This window comes from Papaver somniferum, chromosome 1 (genome assembly GCF_003573695.1).
Source record: "Papaver somniferum cultivar HN1 chromosome 1, ASM357369v1, whole genome shotgun sequence".
In the NCBI taxonomy this organism is placed as follows: domain Eukaryota; kingdom Viridiplantae; phylum Streptophyta; class Magnoliopsida; order Ranunculales; family Papaveraceae; genus Papaver; species Papaver somniferum.
Genome location: NC_039358.1, coordinates 103953427 through 103960750, shown reverse-complemented (window position 1 = coordinate 103960750; position 7324 = coordinate 103953427).

Here is a 7324-nt window from a genome sequence, read left to right as displayed (position 1 = left end):
TCTAGCAGGGCAGGTGTTGTCGCAGCTAAGCGTTTAGCGGCTTCACGGAGTTCAGAGGATGTCTGAAAGCGCAGGTTCTTCGACAAAGTATGATAGACAGGTTCCGTCATATTGATGCACAATTACACCACTTGTTGTTCAGTCACGTTTGGATCGTGACCCTCAAGTGTCCTGAATTCGGGACGCTCCAGTAGATCCGAAGATGTCCCTAGCTCGCTCTTTTTCCGGGCTGACATGATAGGTGAACCCTTTGGGATTATTTGGAGATGAAAATATTCGTTGAATCTTCCGAAACGCTTCCTGTTGTAGTGCGGTCCAGACGAAACTTTCTCCTCTCTTCAGCAAGGGAGTGAATGAAGTAACGAGCTGGGCTAAGCCAGGTATAAAATGTGGAATTCACCATGCCCATGAAGCTATGGAGCCTCTTAACGGTTCGAGGCAGCGGCATTGTGAGGATAGCTTGAGTCTTGGGTTTGACTACTATATCGTCCACGTAGTCTTCAACTTGCTTATGCATCGTGTCATGGAAGATTGTAGTCATAACGTGTTGGTACATCGCACCGTCACTTTTCAAACCAAATGGCATTACGGTATAACAAAAGTTTCCAATAGGGTTTGAAAATATGTCATACTTGCATCATGCTCATACATCCTTATCTGGTTGTAGCCGCTACATCCATCCGTGGAGGAGAACATGCCGTGTTCACTGGTAGCATCTACCAACATGTCGATGTTAGGTAGAGGAAATCGTCATTAGGGCAGCATTCGTTCAAGTCTCCGGAATCCATGCAACACCTGATCTCGCGCCTGAATTGCCTCGGAGATTGTTTGACTGGCTTGGATCGGAGATTGTATGAATGCTTACACAAGGTCGAGCTGATGGAGATAGGCTTAGGAGATTCCTCATAGTCGAGCTCATCAGTTGTGGTGTTGGTACCATCTTGCAGCTGTCGTGGAGCGTCTAGCACTTCTTCTTGTGGCTCATCGTTGTTGTAGCATTCCGTTGGGCGGACAGAAGAATTGAGATGCCTCGTCAGCAATGATGCATCATGGGGCCTAGCTTTCAATGATGCAAGTCGGTCCTCCTCTTGGATTGATGCTCACGTGGGGAGTGGGATGCAATGGACTTTGTCTGATCCTTCCCGCGGAGCTTCCCTCGGTTTGAATAGTTCCACTCCGCATATTCATGTGTAAGGAGAAAATGATGCAGGAATACGAATGACTTCTTTATTCAGCATAGTCTTCAGGAATTGGTGATACGTTGAAGGGACGATCCCGTATGTGCTGGTCTGGTTTTCTTCAAAGTCTGTCATTGTGGTAGGATGCCATACGATCTTGCCTGAGCGAACCTGGGCCGTCCTGAGAGTCTTGAGAGTAATCACATTCGAAGACGCTCCCGTGTCGATGAGGTCCCTCTTGAACTCTGAATCCTTGATGCGTGCAGTAACGTGTAGGGCCCGGTGGTGACCTTCTTCTGGTTGATTGTAGCAAAACGTCTCTGCCAGCTGATTCTTCAAGAGGTGTAAAAGTTTGCATAAACTTTCCACTAGAGAAAACTGCTTCCTGATCCACCAGCCTCTGGCTCATAGTGAGACTATTTACTTGAGGAAAATCATTGTAAGGATCAGACCCCAGTGTAGGAATTTCCATGACAGGACCGTTCATATATGATGTCGCTTCTTTGATCAGGTCCATGTAGGTCCGATCCGCTGAAGTACCTTCTCCGGGTGCGTTGAATGCGTTCCTTTTTGGCTCCAGGGGATGTCGCGTCCCTTGTGGCAATCGATCAGTTAATGTTTTAAGAAAAGTGAGTACCTCTTTCTGAGTTGTAGCCATATCCGTTTGAGTCTTAACAAGAACTTCCTGCCTCTCCATCAAGTCTGCGATGGTAATGGGAGATGGTCCTCCTCTCGTCCCTCCGGCTCCTCGTCCTGACGAAGGAGTGGAATCTGTTGCTCTGGTGACCACACTAGCTCCATCAGAATTGATTGTTGATCCAGACCTGAGTTCTACCATCTTGAAATGGATTGATGATTTAATTGGTCCTAAGATATACCCTTTTCGAAATTAATAAAGTTGAATCGGATTTTGAAGAAATTGACTTTACGACCGAGAGATTAACCTCCCACTGTGGTCGCTAATTGTTTATGGGTGAAAACTATTCCTGCCGAGTTTGGTAATTAGGGGTGTGTGGATGAGGAATGAATCTAAACCCTAAACAAATGCACTGCACGGGAGTGCTTGTGATTCGAGAAATCAATATGTACAACTCTGGCCTAAACCAAGAAATGGCCGTTCCAGACTTGCTTCGGTCACAAAGTGAAGGATATGGGGTTGATCTTAGGGAGGGAAGCGAAGAAGGTGTTGAGATTTTGAAGGTGTTTGCTATGTATGACTTGTATCAGAAAGCTGAACTGGCTTGCAGAGTGTAAGCTATCAGGTCCGGTGTTTGAATACGGTTGTATCAACACTTGCTTCTGTTGTCTTGTCTTCTTTGGAAAATAGGGCAGAGAACCTATTTATACAAGTCTTTGAACCTGAACCTCGTATCTTGTGGGAAGTGGAGAAAGTGGAGTGATGGGGTAGTGGAGTCGTGTGTTAGTGTTACACGATTAGTCTTGCCCACTTCTCCCATCATCACTAACCGTCCATGACTTCCTGACACGTTCTTGTGATGGCACGTTGCACGCTGCACGCTGTAAACCGCCAGACCAATACCCCAGTATGTATCCCCCAGTTTGTGACATGATTGATGTCTCGAGTGTGTGGATCGTGGGACCCACAGAAAGTAGCATGTAATGCTAGATTAGATAATTAAGTGTTTAGGAAGTCTATACTTGTGAAGTATCGTGTGTATTCTATGCAGGTACTGCATCGAGTATATTCAGCATGTATGAAGCATCACTGTTTGAGCGTCTCAAAATAGTTTCATGTCCAGCCTACTTCATGTGATGGTTTGGAGGTTGCGCAAGCAAGTCCTCCCTTGGCCGACCACATGGTGAGGTAGAGTGATGGGTGGTGATCACCATGACGTCACTGACCAATTAACTCCTGACCAAGGCTGTATAGACAAGCCGGTGAAGTTGGACGGACGAGATAATCTTTGAGACACTCATCTGCGACCGTTAGTGGAATTAGGTTTTTGGAAGAGGTGCGCAGGCACCACTTTTCAGCTTGGTCGAATCCAAGCTTGAGACACGATTTTGGCATGACCGATTGGGTATGTGTGTAGACGGCATGCCGGTGTACATGCCCATACCTTGTTGTCCCGTGAAAGTGTAATCTAGACCGCTCAATTTGTCCGACAAAGAGGAGCGGTCAGGATTGATTTACGACAAAAGTGTGGTGCCGCAAATGCCGTGCGTCATGCCTTTTTAAGGCGCGCGTTTCGAGACCACCAAGCTTGGTCAGTCCCGGCCGATTGGTTCGGCGTGTAGGTGATAGGCTGGTGTTCATGCCTATACATGACTGTCCCATGGAAACGTGATCTAAGCCACTCAATTTGTCCGGTGAAGTTGAGTGGTCGAGATCAGTTCGTGATTGGGAGGTGTGACCATGCCAGTTTGGGCGTGCGATTCGAGGCGACCAGGCATGGTATGCCTTGGCCGATCGGGTGTGGAGATATGTGGGCCCACAGTGATCGTGTTGATACTTACTGGACCTACTTAATCTACTCCTAGGCCCTTCGTTCGATCAGGTGAAAATGGACGCTCGTGATCGAAAACCCTAATTAGGGTTCTGCCAGTCGTGCGTCATGCCTTGTTTGGACGCACGAATTGGGACGACCATCCATGTTTGGTCTTGACCGATCGGTCATGTATGTAGGCGGGCCCACGATGTTGGTGTTCACATGCTCTGGGCCCTTTGAATCTACATCTACACCCTCCATCTATGCCTGCGAAGATGGATGGTTGAGACTGATTTGCGACACATGTAATGTGCTGCAAACACTAATTTAGGGTTTCTCGTCCACGCTGCTTTGGATGGAAGAATTGGCAAGCCATGCTACCCTTTTGGGGAGGCCGACCATGCGGGGTCCGCATCGGTCCGGTGTTGAACATTCCAATACCTGCTTGAGGGTTATGGATTCGATCTAAGCCATCCAATCATGCTGGTGAAGTTGGATGGTCGTGATCGTTTCTGAGACTGATACAGAAAGTCCAGATGCTCGATCGGGCTAGTATAACACTCCGAGAGTTATAGCCTGTACGGGTATTTCGTACATGCCTCCTTATTTAATGCTTGGAGATTCGTGTTGTTCTGCTGAGAGCAACACTCAGTCGTCATGCTGCTACCAATAATGAGAATGGAGTAGTACATGAAATACAAGGCTGGTCATGCATTAATTGGTAATGCTATAAGTTTATAGTGAAGAAGTATTCTCCACTTTATCAGTGGATTTATCCTTTGCATGATGTTAGCGCATAGTTTTGGCTTTTACAATTTTAGCCTTAAATGAAAATACACCATCAACATTATTTCCCATGCCTAGCGCATAATGGTTGTATTATTGTGGGGTAGGCATGAGATGGTGACAGTTAAAGATAAAACTTATGATACAAAGTTAGATGTTACCAGGAGAGACGGGTCGTCCTGTCCTTGGAGCATGTCACGTTCAAGAGGAGTCCAGGCGAGCGTTCCCCTAGAATGATGTCGGTCTTGCCTGCTTCGATCGACCTTGCTATGCCTGCTTCGTTCGAGAGCATGCTCCGTGCTTGCTTCGTTCGTGGGAGTACGCCAGGTGTGACGACGACTTTGGTGGGACCGGTTTCCTCCTTCAGGTATTTGAACCAAGAAGGGAATAGAACTTGTATGCTCCTCTTCCCATAGACAACCGTGCATGTAACCCTGAACGGATGTGGACCCCACCATGTATATGCTTCGACCAAACGTTACCCTGTTGCACCTGTTTGATAGGCATGTGGGCCCGCCTACTTCGCTCACCGTGAGACTCATCATGTGTCTGCTTGATCGAACGTGGGCTTGTTGTGCCTGCTTCGGTTAAACGTGGGTCCACTATGTGCCTGCTTTGGTCGAACGTGGGACCCGATGTAAGCATGCTTTCTTCGAACATGGGCAGATGTGCATGCTTCAATTAAACACGGGTCCACCTTGTACATGCTTCAAACGTCGGCCCTGTGCTTCGACTGAAAACCAGTCCTGTTGTGTGCGCCTATTTCATTCGAATACCAGCCTTATGACCTTGATCAACTCCGTCTTCGTGGAATCGACCAACACCGGCCTTGTTTGCTGATGTGGCCCAATACCAGCCTTACTTGCTAACGTGGCCCAATACCAGCCTTGTGACTTTGATCGGCCTTGACCATTACCGGCCTGACGTGACCCCAGCCTACTTTCCTGACGTGATATCAGTCTTGCTTGCGTAACGAGATATTAGCCTTGTGATCTCGACCAATACCAGCTTCGCGGGCTTGAGCAACACCGGCCTCGTTTGCTGACGTGGCTCAGTACCAGCCTTGCTTGCTTTGCCCGAACGTGGGACCCACCGCGTGCCTGCTTTTCTTGGGGCCAGCTGTGCCTGCTTTGACCAATCTGGGGCTAGCTGTGCCTGATCGAGTGAGACCCGCCGCGTGCCTGCTTTGACCAAACACCAAACCTGTTGCCTCACCTAACACCAGAATTGCTCCTTGACCAACACCGGCCTTGCCTTGACGAACACCGGCCTTGCTGATTTGACGAACTTCGGCCTTGCTGACGGACATCGCTGCCTCGACCGACACCGGCCTTGCTGTCTTGTTTTGTTCGAACACCGGCCTTGTCCCGTATACCAGCTTTGTTACTTCTACCAACACCGGCCTTGCTGCTGTGACGTCTTGCTGACTAACACCGGTCTTGCTAACCGTCGGTCTTCCCTTTGCTCGTGGGACCCAGGCGTGCTTGATTTACCCAAACGTGAACCTTGTGTGTTCGAACCTGGTGTGGGTCCCGCTGAGAGCGTTGAAAAATCTTCTGGAGCGAGAAGGTCTTGGAGAGCGTTAGAGCAGCTTCTGGAGCGAGCAGGAACCGGAGAGCGTTGAAGCAGCTTCTGGTGGAGGGGGATTTGAAGCGACTTCTGCTGGAGAGAGTGTTGAAGCGGCCTCTTCTTCAGCTTGATTTCCCTTTGCGAATAACATGCTTCTTGATTGACTATCTCTCTTGTGTTGAAGAAGTTCTTGACTGACGACTAAGGAATTTCATGCCGAGCCTCAGTCCCCAAGCATGGTCTACGTGGCTCCATCTTGTATGCCCGATGGGTCTTTTGTAGGTAATGGTTGTTGATATGGTGAAGCTCTGGATGATATCAATCGACGAGAAACAACAGTTCTTGGAAGCAGCTGTGATTAGAAGAGATTGGCAGGGAGAGGCGTGGTGGCAACTTGCACGAACTTGGCACCCTCTTAAGTCCCAGGTGCAATCTCCTTTGGTAACAGAACTACTTTTTCCATGGGAGACAAATTCTGAAAGCGTCTCTCATTGATGTAGTTACCGTCGATCCAGATATGAAATATCTTGGACTTTGTTTCATTATTGCGGCAGTCGTGTACGTGGTGCTAGAGTTGAAGTTGGCAATTTTGGACGCGCATGATGTTGTATCTCGGTGGCTTTCCTCTTGATGCTTTAATGAAACTGCTTACAGAAGGCTGAAGGTTGTGTTGCCTGTTGGTGAGATGTATGCTTCCGCGAACATCATGAGGCTCTTCATTACTGGCAGGCTTGTTCTTCTAGCAGGGCAGGTGTTGTCGCAGCTAAGCGTTTAGCGGCTTCACGGAGTTCAGAGGATGTCTGAAAGCGCAGGTTCTTCGACAAAGTATGATAGACAGGTTCCGTCATATTGATGCACAATTACACCACTTGTTGTTCAGTCACGTTTGGATCGTGACCCTCAAGTGTCCTGAATTCGGGACGCTCCAGTAGATCCGAAGATGTCCCTAGCTCGCTCTTTTTCCGGGCTGACATGATAGGTGAACCCTTTGGGATGATTTGGAGATGAAAATATTCGTTGAATCTTCCGAAACGCTTCCTGTTGTAGTGCGGTCCAGACAAAACTTTCTCCTCTCTTCAGCAAGGGAGTGAATGAAGTAACGAGCTGGGCTAAGCCAGGTATAAAATGTGGAATTCACCTTGCCCATGAAGCTATGGAGCCTCTTAACGGTTCGAGGCAGCGGCATTGTGAGGATAGCTTGAGTCTTGGGTTTGACTACTATATCGTCCACGTAGTCTTCAACTTGCTTATGCATCGTGTCATGGAAGATTGTCGTCATAACGTGTTGGTACATCGCACCGTCACTTTTCAAACCAAATGGCATTACGGTATAACAAAAGT